This window comes from Populus alba, chromosome 14, assembly GCF_005239225.2.
Source record: "Populus alba chromosome 14, ASM523922v2, whole genome shotgun sequence".
Classification (NCBI taxonomy): Eukaryota; Viridiplantae; Streptophyta; class Magnoliopsida; order Malpighiales; family Salicaceae; genus Populus; species Populus alba.
This window is the reverse complement of record NC_133297.1, coordinates 14,453,935-14,470,068: the sequence shown is the minus strand read 5'-3', so window position 1 is coordinate 14,470,068 and position 16,134 is coordinate 14,453,935. Positions and strand designations below refer to the sequence as shown.

The window sequence follows — 16,134 nt, the reverse complement described above, 5'->3', positions numbered from 1 at the left end:
GTCCTCCTCCTCCTCCTTCTTCTTCATCATCATCATCTAGTCTTGCTAGCTAGCTATAGAAAGCAAATCTATTTTTGCTTCTTTTCTATTAAAGGAATTGGGTGATTAATATATGATTTTGAAGTGAATTCTTTAGTTGATGAGCATGAGTATGAGAGTATGATAAGAATTGAGAGATGATATTGGTTATGAATATACGAAGACGAAGAGCACTCCCAAAGCAAAATCTAAACACATTCATTACAAATATTTTTTTTCCAAAGAGTATGTAAATGATAGACTAACTCAACCCCTCGTCTTCATCATTCACACTATTCATACTATAAAGAGTTATGAGTACGAGGAATGGGTAGATTTAAGTACTATAAAGGATGATCTCATTTGGTGACTATTGTATCTTTTTAATTTTTTGATTTATATGTTTTTTTTATATATATAGTATTAAAATTTTAATTAATGATCAAGTGATTAAGATGTTTTTTACCATCCAAAATATTCTAATTAAAAAAATAATATAAAATAATAATGGATTCGTACAAGTTTCAAGTTTAACGAAAAATTATTTAAACGTGAAATTATTTTTAAAATATCATCCAATAATAGAAGTTTTTAAATTAAGATAGGTAACCAAAAAAAATAAACCCCTTAATAAAAATAAAAAACAAATGTGACAAAAAAAAAGTGTCCTACGTATGGACAGCAGCCTCACAAGAAGTGTAAAATACAATGGATCTAATAAATGGGATCTTCTTAGGTTGGATGTACTATGATCAATATTAGCATGTTTTGTTTTTTAATATGGTACTTTAAAAATTCATTATGCTTAAAATTCTCATTTATATATGATATTAAGGAATGTTGTAATTTTGTATTGTTTAAGTCTGGTTGCTTGACCTATCTCTTTTGTTTCTAGATTGTCTAACTCTTGACCCTAAACTAGGAATTTTTTTTTTAATCACTCACAATGTTTGATATTTTACTTTTAGTGCACAACATAATCTTCATCGTTTTTCTTTAAGGATTCAACTTTATGTTTGTTGCAAATGAACGTGCAGTGTCGAGAGGTTTAAAAGAGTCACCTTCTAATTGTTTGATCCAGGGTGACTAGAAAACCCAAATGTACAGGTTTTATCAAAGATTTAAGGATAAGAGGCTGATTGTGGATAGAGAAGTTGTTAGCGCCTCTACTGCATCCTACCTAAGGTAAGCTGCTTTTTATGGTTTTAAATGTGGTTTAAAGATTTTGATAGGTTCTTAATCAATAGTTTATCTATGGCTTAAGATTGAGATTTATTCATGTAAATAAAATTGGTGTTAATAATTTATTATAGGCTCGTGTACCTAGATAAATTCTTATTAAAAAGATTTTTTTGTAATTTGAATATGTTGGGCGCGGAATCCGGTGACCGGTGATGTACGGATTATTGCTCATAGGAGGAGTTAGCACACTGAGACACAATATTTTACGTGGTTCGGCAAAACCGCCTACATCCACGGGAGAGAGTCCATTTTATTAGAGTAGAGAAAGAATACAATAAATACATGGAGGAGGAGGATCACATCCACTCACTCAACTCACTCATTGCTGCAATGGCAGCAGCTCCTCTTTCTATCTTCCTCTCTATACAATTCTCACACACACTCTCACGTTTGCTCTCATGCCTCTTTTATAGGCAAATTATGGTCAAAGTTGAGGGGCCAATATTGCCTTGAATTATGGCATGAATTGTGGCACAATTCATGCTCCCACTTGTAGTGGGGTAGGTAGTTACCACAATAATGGCAACATACCTAACAATCACCCCCTTTGCCATTCATGTGGGCAATTGTCCTCTTGCTTTTTCAGCACAAGCTTGCATCTTGCAGCTCTTCCAAGCTTACCATTCCGAGAGCGTCTGTGGCCAAGTTTACAGGTACTCGCCAAACCTTTCAATCACCAGAGTCACTAAAGCACACCCTTGCTTACACCAAAGGATCACTTCAACTAGATGGTCTCACACATCACATCTGAAGAGTGTTAACGCTTGTCTCTGGGACACAACATTCCCCTTCGAGCGTATCATCCATGCTCGGTCCGGAATGATTCATCAAGCCTCACACCAAGGCTTACAACACCCCCTCAAACGGATATTCCAAGTGCGACAGTCATTATCTGAGTATCTCAATATGATCACAAGCCCACCACTCTTCCAAGAGTCTACTCATCCAGGAGTTGCGCCTGCCCTCTGTTCCACCGTAGGAACCACGCCTTACTTCTCCATGAGTCTCTCGCTCTTAGTCGTAAGAGTCCAGGTAGCTCTCCACCTTTAACCATGGGGGGCAGCCCATTAAAGGTTGATCCATATCTATCTCCATACTCTGAGTATTACAATGCCATTACCGAGCTCACCACCTTGACAAGAGTCAACTCGTTCCCGGAACCTGCGCATGCCCTCTGCTCCTTCATAGCAGCCACGTCTTAATGCTCCACAAGTCACACACTTATTGTCCAAGGCAAATGTCTTCTAGCTCATTGATCTTTAGCATGGGGGCAATATCCATGAAAGTCAATCCTGCATTTGTCTTCATACTCATCATAGCCACTTCATTGGCTATCCATCTGTCCACTTATATCTAGCCATCACATCGGCTCTGGGGTGTTCTGAATTTGGGCTCCTATCCTGGCCCTCACACCTTCTCCTTAGGTGTCTTCGCTCATCGTCATGCAGCGGTCTGAAATCTGGGCTCATATCATGGCCCCCACACCTTCCATTTGGTGTCTCCGCTCGTCGTCATGCGGCGGTCTGAAATCTGGGCTCATATCATGGCCCTCACACCTTCCATCCGAGGTGTCTCCGCTCGTCTTGGAGCGGTCTCATCCTCCTTCATCGGGATGACTCCAGTGGCTCCAAGATTCTCTACCACCATGTGAACTTGGGAGAGATTACTGCCACTGACTACATAGAAAGAGAAAGTTGCGGTATACTCCTCGCAATCCTCCACCTCGATTTCTATGTTTGGAGCTTCTACGCCTTTCTGCTTGACAGCTCCACCTACACCACTCTCTTTGGTGTCTTCGCCTTTTATCATAGGCGGTCGCCTTTTATCACAGGCGTTTGCACCCCCTCAATTAGGTGCCTCTGCAACAGCTCTCTTTCCATCCTTGCATGCATTGGAAAGGTCTTCGCTTGTTGTCTTCATTAAGAGCATAAGAGACTTCATGTTGTACAAACTTTAACAGTCTCTGCTCTGAGCTTCATCTGGGAACACTTCTTCTCCTTGCACCTGTTGTCTCATTTCAGTACCTCGTTGGATCCCTCGGGTACTCTTGCACAATCTCCATGTGCCCTCGTGCAATTTCTGTTCTCCAGATTTCTCCCTATTCCTTGCTTATGTTTGACAGCAGCTCATCCTGTCACAACACCTGGCCAAGTCAAAATAGGGTGCCAATCTTCATTCCTTGCTGTATTTCTCTTCCATTATCAGGGTCTTCATCAAATTCTCCCCTCGAGAAATCACAGTCACCGAATCTAACTTCTTTGGAGAAATCACCACTCCATCAGATCCTTGATCATACGGAACCCAACTGTTCCTTTGTGCCGCCATCTTGCTAGTCTTCAACAGTTTCCTAACAAACTGTCACATATACGAAAATAGTACCGTATGGATAATCCTTCCACTAAGCAAGTTCCCAGGAAAGATTGGAGGGGTCACACTGGTCCCGCTTAAAACCCAATCTCCTAGACAGAACTTCTTAGGCCATATCTATCCATCGTACTGTCTCTCCGTATATACAACCATTTGCTAGCTTTGTTGCGGCTTTCCTTTACAAGTGATCTGGAATATACTGGTTTTATACCTGATTTCTCAACATCTAGCGAGACTACTAGTGCTTAGATTCGTCAAGATTGGTCTTCATCAGTTTTTACTCTACACCTCAAATCGTCCACATCTCGGGTGTCCTGAGTGTCCCAATTTTGCCTTCCATCAAGGCATTAAAATTTTCCCATTTAACAGTTCAGCACATGTAATTGGGTAAACATGTGCACCTTCTTCTTCTTCATCTCCATCGACCACCATGATGACCTTCAGATGCCTCCTCATCGGGCAATCTCTCTTTAATAATTCACCACCGCCATTTTCGGTCTCGAATCTCAATGATCGGACCGTACCATTGCATCCGGAATGATCAAATTAGCTGGAAACATGTCTTGAATCGTCCAAATCGCACTTCAGACGGCTAAGATATGATCAAAACAATTTTGGCCTGATCAACGGCTCAGATTCAATTTCAGATCCGGTTGCACGTAGGATCAGCTACACTGGATCCTATCCCTCGGCTCGCGGCTCGGCTCAGCTCCAACTCGGCTCGACTCAACTCGGCTCGGCGTGGCTCGCTCGCTGTGATGACGTGGCAGGTGGTCCCCCTATGCTGACATGGATGCTGAATAGTCAATTGCCTGCTGACTGTGTATGATGATGTCATCCTAAGAATTAATAAATATATTTAGAATAACTCTAAGAATTTTCTAGTCAATTTCTAATATTCAAATATCAACCTTATTTTTTTTTAACTATGTTTTACTCACACACACCCAAAATTATATATTTACAAATAGTACAAACTCAAAACTTAAAATAATTCAAACAACACATTAAAGAAATTTATAATTTATAAAGCATTCCCCCTAAAATTTAGAAACAATATTGGAACAGCGTTAGGAAGCTTCTAGGAAGCAGAGAAACAGTGGCAGTGTAGGGGTCTCACGCACCACTACCACTAGCAGCGTGTGAACCCATGCGCCATCACTAACAAAGTGGAAAATGGGTGGATTTAGAACTGCTTATTCTCCTTTTTCTTTTTGTATTGGTGGTAAGAGCTATCGTTACCTGCAAAAGAGTAAATCAAACACAAATAATTCGATTTGTTTTTTTTTTTAGATCTTTTTTTTTTTCTCAACAATTTCTTTTATTATAATATAGATGCATGATATAATTAACATTGGGCTTGCTACTAGGAATGAAAAGAAAGAAAAACTATGATGAGATCAAACAAAAGGGGCATTGCCTGTTGTTGCTGAGCTAGAAGCCTGGGGTGGGTTTAAGTTGTTAGTTAAGGCTAATAAAAGGTGTGGAGAAGAAAGAGAATGTCGAAGGATTGGCAATTCTGCTTGAGTCTTGTGATGTGTTTATTTTTTTTTCAAAGAAAAAGGGACTATTGATTTTTAGGTTAATGTGGCTGCGTCAGTTTGGAGGGTGGTTAGGGTTTGCCCAGCTGTGTGGTGATGGTCAGAAGGGCAAGCCCGACAAGCGTTTTCTTTAGGCTGGGTGTTGGGAGGTTAGCTCTCGTACATGATGAGAAAAAAGGAAGCTGACGATGGGGAATAGAATTTGTCACACAGAGGTGGGAGGTCCTCGATGGTGGAGGTTGTTGTGCTCTACTTACAGTGGAGGCTTGATCGCATGACTGGCTTGCTTGGTCTATGAAGGGCAGCAGTGTGATGAGGGATAGCAGAAAATGAAAGGGGCCAAATGGTTTGGGACCCTTGGGTGAGAGCTCATGAGTAGGTTGGTGGCAGGAAGAGAATAGCCAGCGGGAGATTGAAGGCGCACACGGGATGCGTTCCAATTCATCCTCTTTTTTGCTGTACCCTGTGGCGGCCGAAACCCTGATAACCCTACTGAGTATAATACTATGGGTATTTGGGTAGGATTTTTTATTTTACGTGCGTGGGTGCGACACTTCATGTGTGCTCCATGGGTAGATATACCTAATGTGAAAAAAAAACTACTCGTTCTATTATTCCTCCTTGCGTCGTATCCCTCCCCCACAATATCATCCTCTGGTTTTCGCGTGCCCCCGGCTTGATATCATCATATTTATAAGTAATAAGTCTGTTTTTGCATTTGAAGGCCAAATCAAACCAAAATCAACCATTGAATTTTTCAAAAAAAATGAATTCTCAATCATTCCTTTTTGAATAATATCGAATCACACAAGCCCCAAATAAAAATGGCACCCTTGAAAAATTTAAAGAATTGTATGTAACCCTTATACATATTAATTTAAATAAAGAGGTGGGGTTGCACCTTTAGTGAGAGCGTTTTTCTAAATTTTGAAATAAGTCATCTTCTCTCTCTCCAATTACATATTAGCAATCGACCTAACCAACATTATACTGTATTTTTTTTTATATTGTGAACATTCTTTGCTAATTTCAGCATGCCGCAAAAAACTTGACTGCATAAAACTGTCACAAAAACATATAAAATTCTTAGCGTTTTATTAGTTTTTTCTCTGTTCTTTGCTATCTTTCTTAGTTTTCTTTTTTTAAACAAAAATTACAATCAAAAATTAAAAGGCTAGCAACAATGTTAGTAAAATGCCTGATTTTATAATGAATCAATCATTCAATATCTTTTTTTTCTTCCCTTATTTTCATTTTTAGGATTTATTTGAAAGTAATGAAACATATGATAGGATGTTGCTACTACCACTAACCTCGTTTTTTTTTTCTCTCAAAAATGAAGGCTTTGATATATTATTCATCTATTGTTTCTAATACCTTGTTCATTTACCATCACAATCTCAAAGATTTTATTTCTTAAATTTTTGGTACAAAAAGAGATTGAACAAAAAAGACTTACCGGATATACTTTAATCTATTAATCCCACTAAATCAAATTACTTAACAGTAATTGCTTCACTCTAGTTGAGACTTACTGATTCACTAGCCACTAGCATTGATTAAAAAAAACCTATTTTTATTTAAAATTTTACTGTTTCTCATCAAAGTTTGATTTCAATCATTCCACTCATCTAGATAATCCACTTTTATATCTAACTTGATTTTCAAACTTGGAGGATGCGCTGTCGTGTTGATTTAGGAATCTTGTAAACTCCAGTAAATAGACTTTTCATTAAGAGAAATGCTTAATTTAAGGGGATACTGATATCATTTTTCTCTTAAACAATACATTAATTTATTTAATATTGATCTTGTACAATTAATATATAATATTTTAGAGAATTCTTTCTTAATATTTTTTTATATTAGCCTATTACTGCTGAAACCTTTAATTTTTCAATAATATAATTTTTTTATTAATCGTATCCTTGTCAGCCAAGAATAACTCCATCCAGATGCAACACGATTGCAATTTATTTGCACAAATACTTTTTATTACCTTTGGAGTTTATGAAGACTTGGAAATGCGTATCTCCCAAAAGGCCGGGGGGCTGGGAAACGGAACAATAAAACAAAACCATAAGAATAAGAAAACAACCCTATTCTCTAACAGTTATTCCTTTGTAGAGAACCCTTAGCATTGATGAACTTAAATAACATTAAATTAACTCGTTGGCCTTGATATCTCTTCGAGCGAATCTTCTTTCTTTATTTATAGCCACTCTTCTTTAGACCTTCGTAGGAACAAATCCCTGACATAGAATTACTATGAACTAATAAATGAGGGAGCTGAGCGGCCATCGAATTCCTTTAGCGTATAAACTCCTAGAGAGTAATTCAATGCGCGGCGCGGTGTTCTCGACCACTATTTCCTTCTGAAAATCTCTTGAAGATTTCTACAGATACAGTTGACTAAAGCCTACTAGCATCATGAATATTCCAATCAAAGCATGGAAAGTTGTGTTTTATATTAAAACCCTTTAGGACTATTTGGTTAGCAAGGAATAATTCTATTTAGTTTAAATGCGTGGCGCAGTCCGATTCGAATTAGTTGCCACTCTCTTTTCACTTGCTTAATGCTATAGAATTTCAAAACCATATAAGGAGTCTTTCATAATAACAGGGTTATAATTTTGACTAGAAGATGAAGGACCTTAAACGTATTAGAAGGTGCGACTAACCATTTGCCTAAGAAACGCTTCAGTTCTACCATTGCTCTGCGTCTCAGCCTCTGATCTGCCACAATTCTCTCTAGTTTTCGATTCCTTTGTTATTTTATAAAAGTGTTTGTGGCTGTCTTAAGGTAGCTGAGCCTCAAAAAACGCATCTAATCCCATCATTGCGCTGGGTGTTTGTGTCAAGTAGCCTGTGTCTTATATATACCTTAAACTACCTATAAATAACCCTATATAATATAATCTAAACGCTTATTATATATATTACGATATATAATATATATATATATATAACCCTTATATATTTAAAAGGAGGCTGCCAGGCTTTTGATAGTTTTTCTAATTATTGTATCCTTTCGTATGTGATGTGGGATTGATATTTGATAATCACTCAAGCGCATTGCAAGCATTTTGAAGAAAGTAAACCCAAGGTTACCAACCTAAACACTACGCCATAAAAGGGACAAATCAAAAGGACGAACTAATTCTAAACAAATTCATATAGGAGAGAACAAGGCCCTTAAACAAAGGAAGGTTCCTATTCCAAAAGCTCTTTTGAGGTGTGAGCTGCTTCTCCAAAACCACAAACAACATTAACACAACATAAAAATAGAGAGAAAAAAGACACCCCAGATCTAGAGAGCCCAGAAAAACTTGAAGTACTTAATAATCGGGGCCCACAAACCCTAACTAATAAGTTAAAGAAAGGGGAATAAGAAAGCCCTAAAAGGTAGCCAACAGGAGTAGTTCAACTTGGCGATATTAATATTTTAAAGCGTCTTTTCCTTTTTACTTTGTTTGCGGCGAAAGTCAATTCCCGAACGAACTCCTCTAACGTCCTCATTCTGATTTCCCCCTATGGTTTTTGCTTTTGGTTGCTAACTAGATAGTTTGCCCTTGTTCGCAAACCGATGAGGCATTTGCAAAAGAGTGCGCTCTTCTGCGACCACCTGCCCCATTTAATATTCTATCCATCGCCTAAAAAGAACGGACCAAAATGGCCACCCAAATCTGCTGTTTTTCTCAAATTCTTGCCCCCCATCTTATTTTTCCCTATGCTGGTTTAATTGCAACTGCAAAAAAAATATTATGGAACCCTAACCCAGTTGCAAAACTTAACTAACTTGCGTCAATAATCCAGACGAGATATCAAGCTCAGTAATATCTATTGATATTATTGAGAATAGAAGTCTAAAATCGTAGGACACACACACCACCGCAAGCTCACAGAACTTTACACCTCAACCTTCTAAACTAACCTATCAAGAGATCATGCCAGTATTCCGCCATGTTGCAAAAGAACAAGCCTTAATCCTGCTTTCCACGGATGCAGAGCCAAATCAAAAGCCAACTCTGTTAACAGTTGGATCTCACTGCAGCCACAGAGCATTAGTTTTGCTTGTTTAGTACAGGAACTGCCAATTATCAACCCAAAATCCATGCCCGAACCGCAACAACAGTTTAGAAGACGATCCAACCCGCACGCCCCCATCCGCCTCCCTCCGATGCGCTGCAGTTCATTTACAGCTCTCCAATCCGGTCGAAACAAGAACAGGCGAACCACTGACAGGAAGAAGTCGCATACAATAGTCTTCGGGATCGCCCCATAATACCGACGTTCATTGCCCAACAATTTCAACCGGTGCATAGATCACGAAGAGGCTGTCTTGATCAGTTGGCAACTCTCTTTGTCTAAAATCAGCATGTTGCTCTGGGCTCGAATTCCGCCTTTTTCCACGCTCTTATAATTATGCATGTATTAGCATCAATTAACATTATCGATAACAGCCCCATAGTAGACATAATTAATTGATTCAATAGAAGGACATAACTGCCTATGTCTCATTATGAACAAAGACTATTCGCTATAGATACTTACCCAATTAACTCGAAGTATAGAGATACACCAATTGCCTGTATCCCGGCATTAGCGATGATCTGCTGCCATTTCTTGGACAACCTCCACCATTTGCGATAGAAGTATCCCAACTTGTATTATTTAAGCAATCAAGTCTTAGAATGAGATCCCAATAATTTTAACTCAGGTAATACAAATTGGAAACTTAGTTTTATTCTTTCAGTTTCACTTCCCAGGAATAAAAGAAAAATTCAAAGCAAGAAAATTACCAGCGCCATCCAAAACTAATAACTTATTATACCTCACTTCTCGAGTGCCCGTCACGAAAAAATCAAAACCCTTTTCGGAGGAACTGAAGCCAGGAAGGAAGTTGCAGCCACTAAGTCCACAATGCCCAGAGACTCGCCTGGATCAATCTACACTCCTTCCTTGTCAGACCCTACATCGTCAGCTCCAGTTCCAATTTACATTCTTGTCCAAGTAATGAGCAAGTAGAGGCGCTCACTTCCAGCACAGAAGCCTTTATTCACCATTCTCGTGCCAGCCTATCATAACTCCTTTCTCCCTTCTTGCATTAGTAATCACTGTAATAATCAATAAATGGCGCCTGTAAGTCCGCCAAGCATATCAAAACTAGTACAAGCGTTACCTCTTAAGAATGGAAAAGCTACTACGTAGTGCCGTATTAGCCCACCAACATCGCCAGCCAGGAATATTTTGCCATGGCACTGGCAAGGCGCCTCGCATTTGCGAAATCTAAGGGTGCCCCCATCTTCCACTAGTTGTTTTGCCCAACCGATATGAATGCATGTCCTCTCATTAGAATGTAACAAGTTGCCTTGTACTAGATTATGAACACCTCTTATCATCCACCTCTACATGTTCAAGCCCCATGTTAAACCTACGGTATGAAGAAAATCGCATTACAAACGTAGCAAAAACAAATCAATTGGTTATGGAAATGGGTAGCTCCCCCCCCCCCCCGCAGCTTAAACTAAAGTAGAGTTCCGTATAGCAATTCCAACATACAATGAAAGTGTATACACCTTGAGTATCCATTGAGCATTCTTGAATTAAACATCCAGATGGCCTCCTTCGACACCTGGCTGCCGGACTAGGGCCGTAAATCAATGAAAGCATAACCACTGCCCACAGTACCATCGGCATGTTGTACAGTACTCACAAAGTAAGCTTTCTCGGGATTAGGAACAAGTGAGTTGAAGTTGCCAAATTCAGCCGTCATCTCGGACTAGAACCTCAAACAAATGTTAATATATACTTTGAAGAAGAGAATGATATCGATATAGACCTTCACATATTTAGCTTCATTAGATTCGGAAAATACCACACCTAAAATGTCAGGGATGTGAGAAATATAAGTAGGACTATATTTTAAATCAAAGTTATTCCGGTTATAGTCCGCCGTTAAATCAAGTTAGCGAAAGGGTGTTGCTAATTTGGTAAGATTAATTGAAGGAAAATTTACATATATTAACCACTTGCAAGGCCCATCACCATTATTAGTTCCCTGGCAACTCCTTGTTTGATAACACTTCCAAAGTCCAAAGGCTCTTTGAGACGCTATGCCGGAAAAACAATGCTAGACCAACTCGATTCTGAAAGCCCAAGACATTATCAAAAATTAATACTGAAATCAAAATGTATTGATATTCTCTTAAATGTTGTATACTTTTGCCCCCAAAATAATTAAAGGAACGCTTACCACACCATGAGATACTCAACAAGGTGATGTTGGGTTCATTGATAACAACAGCAGACTCTCTTGAAGCCTCACATTTAAAACCAGTAGGTTTAGGCCCGATGCCACGAGGAAATATCCTTACGTATTCATCTTCATCTAACACTGCATTGTCTCCCAATCAAGGCCTGCTTCATCCCATAAGGGTTCATCCATTTGGGCCCCCATTCCCTAAACTAGCTCTTCCATGGCTGAAACTGCAAGCTCAATTATCATGGGCTTATCAGCCTCAGTAGGAGCAGTTATCGACCTAAGTAGGTCTCCAGCTCCATAGATCTCCCCTCCAATGTCTGGCTGTCCACCAAAACTCCCAACACCAAGCTCAAGTGGACGTGGAGGCATCGGAGCCGATATTAGTGGATAGTTCACCACAGGCTTGCCAACATACTTAGCAGCGATTGCTGAAATACGGTCAATCTGCGAACAAAAGGAAACAAATTAAGTTTTGAAGATATGATCAGGATTTGTTACAGAATCCAACAACAAGATAAACCTAATAAATGGACCTCTTCTCTTAATCTGGCATTTTCAATTCTCAAATGATGTTCATCAAAGGACATTTCTCCAATGGCAGTAGGCCCTCCACAATTAGGACACGAGGCATTGCTAAGAGCTTCTCTGTACCGCACGTTGTCAGCCCTAAGCTTTTCATTCTCATTTCGAAGCTGTGTGTTTTCATGGCGCTCATGCTGGGTCTGTAATGAAAAAGACATTCAATTATTAGGAGGTTTGAGAAATATCCGAACCCCCCTAAAGAAAACTTTCCAAGAGAAGAGACCAAGATATTGTAACCGCCCCTTGATGTAATTAAGATAGCCCCACAAAAAAAGAAAAAAAGAAGGCAAATTTGTGGTCTTTTATTTTATGGTATAAATTAGTAAATTCACGGCTAAGGTTTTGCACAAACGTTATACCTTCATTTGGGTGCGCTTATTTTGGAACCAAAATTTGACTTGCAATGGCTCTAACCCTAATTCTCTGCTTAACTCCTTCCTTTGCTTGTCATCTGGGTGTGGACACTCTTTGAAGAAACTGAGACCAAAAACGAAGAAGAGTTCATTACAGGTTATATTTGTCGACAAAGGCAATAGAACATTACCATATAAAGAAGTATATAATTTGATTAAGGTGGAGCTTACGCTTCCATTTCTTGGATCTGATGCTGAGTATGGCGATGATAACGCTTCTTTTTGGGGCGTGGATCTTGATCATCGCCGGATGCACCATCTTGGTTCTCACTGCCTGATTTAGTGTTGGTACTATCAAATTCATCATCTCTGATCCGAGCCATGTCGCCTTCAGGTGTGTTTTGTGTCATGTCTAAACGGTGAAGCTGACCTTCCATCATGTTTGGCTGGAACATTATCTACAGATCTTTAAGATTCCTGAAACTTATTGTTTTTAAATCTAACAACATAATGGAAATTAATTTCCACACACAGAAAGCTAATGTTCTAATGCCAACATATAACTATATATATATATATGTATGAGAGAGAGGTTCTAAAAGGGTTTTTTATAATATTCAAAAGTCAAGGACTCGTGGGAAAACCACGTTTGAAAACTGCTCTTAAAAAGTAGAAAATTGTTAGATCCTGTGGAGGACAAGAAGGCCCATGTCAAAATAATAGATTCTCATGTCCCTCTCTCCCCCTCTGTCTCCGTGTGAAGAAAAGAGCAAAGCCTTTTACGCGTTTTGCAAGTATCGAGAAGGATTTTGCTTAAAGAAAACAAATTTGACCTTCTAAAAGCCAAATAACAAACATAATACACCTTTTTAACTCCAGAACAGTAGCAGAAGCAGAAGAAGAAGAAGAGATCTGATCATGTGTAGAAAAACGTTAAGGGGGTGTAAGGAAATTAATATGGGGTGGTTAAGAAATGAAAAATCCTGTATAATAACCAAACAAATATTTAAGAAAATTGGAACATGAAGCTTAAAAGGCACAAATAGTAGAGAGGAAGGACATGGAAAAGAACTCATGTGCAGACCTGACCAAGAGCAAGTCCTGAAGACGATCCAAACCCACCAGCATTTCCATTAACCCCAATCATTGATGGCATGTTTCTTGCCGGAATCATCATTCCCGCTGGCATATTTCACAACCCACAAACCCTAATGAAGTATAAATATGTAAATGTGTGTGTGTGTCTTATGGATAGCTTAACTCCCTTACCTTTCTTACTCTACTACATATATATGTTCTTGGATCAGAGGGAATGGATTTTTTTTCAAGGATTTTCTAGCAGAGTTTAGAAAATCAGACAGGGCTGACTATGGTTCTCTTTTACCGTAGAAATGGGTTTCTGTCTCTCCACGTTTATCTGGTTCTTACGTACATAGATGTAAGAGACAGAGAATATATAAGAAGTTTAAGTTCACAATTTTTGACAGATAAAAATCTGACTAAACCCAAAAATCCAAATATAAATCCCACATAACGCCCAGCTAAGATCACGGAGAATCCAAATTTGCCTTCCCAGTTTCCTTTCCTTCTTTAGCTCTATCTGTTCCATGGAAAAAAAAAAATAATAAAACAGAATGAGAGAACTACATGCAAGAGAGAGATATATGTTAAAATGGGTGGTTTTGCAAACCCACTGATTCTTTAAAAGTGAAAAATACAGAGAAGACTGTGACAATCTCCTGAAAAAACCTACCAATACAAGAAATTTACTTGCTAAAAGAATAAAAATGAAAGTCTCGACTGAGAAGATTTTTCTTTTCTGTTTTTTTCTGTGGATCTGGTTTTGAGGTTATCTTGTGGAAAAGAGAGCAGTATTTGGGTCTGCTTTTGTGGTTTCTCAGTAGATTTTGGTAAGAACTTCTATGGTAAGAAGTAGGAAGTAGGTGTGTGGGATATGGAGATAGAGTCAAGGCAAGAAAAAGACTGGGAAAAAATTAAAAAAAAAAAATAGAAAGCAAGAAGAAGATGAAGAATCAAAGGGACTTGGGAAACGAAGAAAGCAATGGAAGCGAAGAGAAAGAGAAAATTGTGGCAGCAAGGAGTTATTGCAGAGCGTATTGAGAGGGTGCAATAGCATTTAATGGTGGAGAGGTGTAATTGCCATGGAAAGAGAAAGAGCTCATTTGGTTTTTTTTAATTTCCCCCCTAGTAGAGTGTATGGTGCAACGAATGACGGCTGCCAAAATTTCTCTACATATATATTATATATATATATATATATATATATATATATATATTATATATATATATATTTTCATGTAAAATTCTCTTGTATAATTGTTTATTCTCTCTATAACAACTAAAATATAATTCAATTTTAGACTTAGGAGTTGTAGTCTCTTTCATTTTCCAGCAGATAATGAATGGGGCAACACGCTTTTCCAACTACCCCGCTGGGAGGCTGAAGATCATCAGATCTTGATCATTGCATGTAAAAAACTGTAACCTGCGTACAAAAATAAAATATTATCTTAATCTTTATTTATGAGATATTCTGTTGTTAAGTTTCTCAAGTTTATTCAGCCGTCTTTCACGATCACATGCCAAATTTCTGTGTGAAAAATGGACTCCTTCTGTAATTAATTTCCTTGACGAGAGGAAATAAACAACAATTCGAAAGAGTAGCATGACAGGCGGGTAGACGTCATAGAAAGTAAGGGAATTTATGATATTATTATTGATTTGATTATGAGTTGATATATAAGTTTCTAGCTTAATAAATATGGTTTGGAGTATGCTTTGTATTTTCTTATGCTTATTAAACAATTTCATGTAGGGAAACAGTTTTACTGATGAATTATTTAAATTTTATTATTTATCTAAAGAAAGAAATTTGTAGCAAATTTAAATAGTTCGCTTGTTTCAATCAAATCACGATTGAAGGTTAGTGAATAGTATTTTGTGGTATTAGGGTTGTGAATTTGGTGATTTTATGTTTAATAAAATTATTATTGTTATTGTTATTATTGTCTTTCTGATAAATGTTGTTGAAATTGTTATATTGTTGGGATTTATTTTTCATGGGAGAATTAATTAAATTTAGTGCTCATCTACTATTATTCCATAGCAAAAACATTATTACTAATCAAAGTGTTAATAAGTTAATTTCTTTTTCAAAGGAATTATTGGTGAAGTTAGCTTTCAGTTTATTAATTATGATTTTAGAGATTCATTAAGTAAATTAAATATTCAAAAGATTATTCAAGTACAATGTTTTGTCCTTAAAATAATTTCCACAAATCTCATGTAAGAACCTTAGCTCGCTAACATATTTTTGTGTCTATCTAACCCCAAGATCCATATATATAATTCTCACTTAAAGTTGAGAATAATGGAATGTGTTAGGTTGGGCCTTCCTATATCGCATCTTGGTCATACAACATCCTATATTAGAATCCTATTCTGATAGATACATGAGTAACTGTAATGATTACAACATCCTATATTAGTATCCTATTCTATAATATGCCCCCTCAAGCTGAGGGTGAGGGATCAACCTGAAGCTTGAATCGAAAAGCAGTGAAGGATGCAACAAGAAGCGGTTTAGTGAAGACATCGGCAAATTGATCCCGAGAGGGAACAAAACGAATATGAATTTCTTTCTTTGCAACACAGTCACAGACAAAGTGATAATCCACTTCAACATGCTTAGTACGAGCATGGAAGATAGGATTTGCTAAGAGATAGGTAGCACCAAGATTATCAC

At 37.9% G+C, this 16,134-nt stretch overlaps 1 pseudogene; it reads right to left on the bottom strand.

The window, feature by feature from the left end:
* Positions 1-9,113: 9,113 nt before the first annotated feature.
* LOC118049814 (homeobox-leucine zipper protein HDG2-like) lies at positions 9,114-14,587 on the bottom strand (annotated as a pseudogene).
* Positions 14,588-16,134: the final 1,547 nt, after the last annotated feature.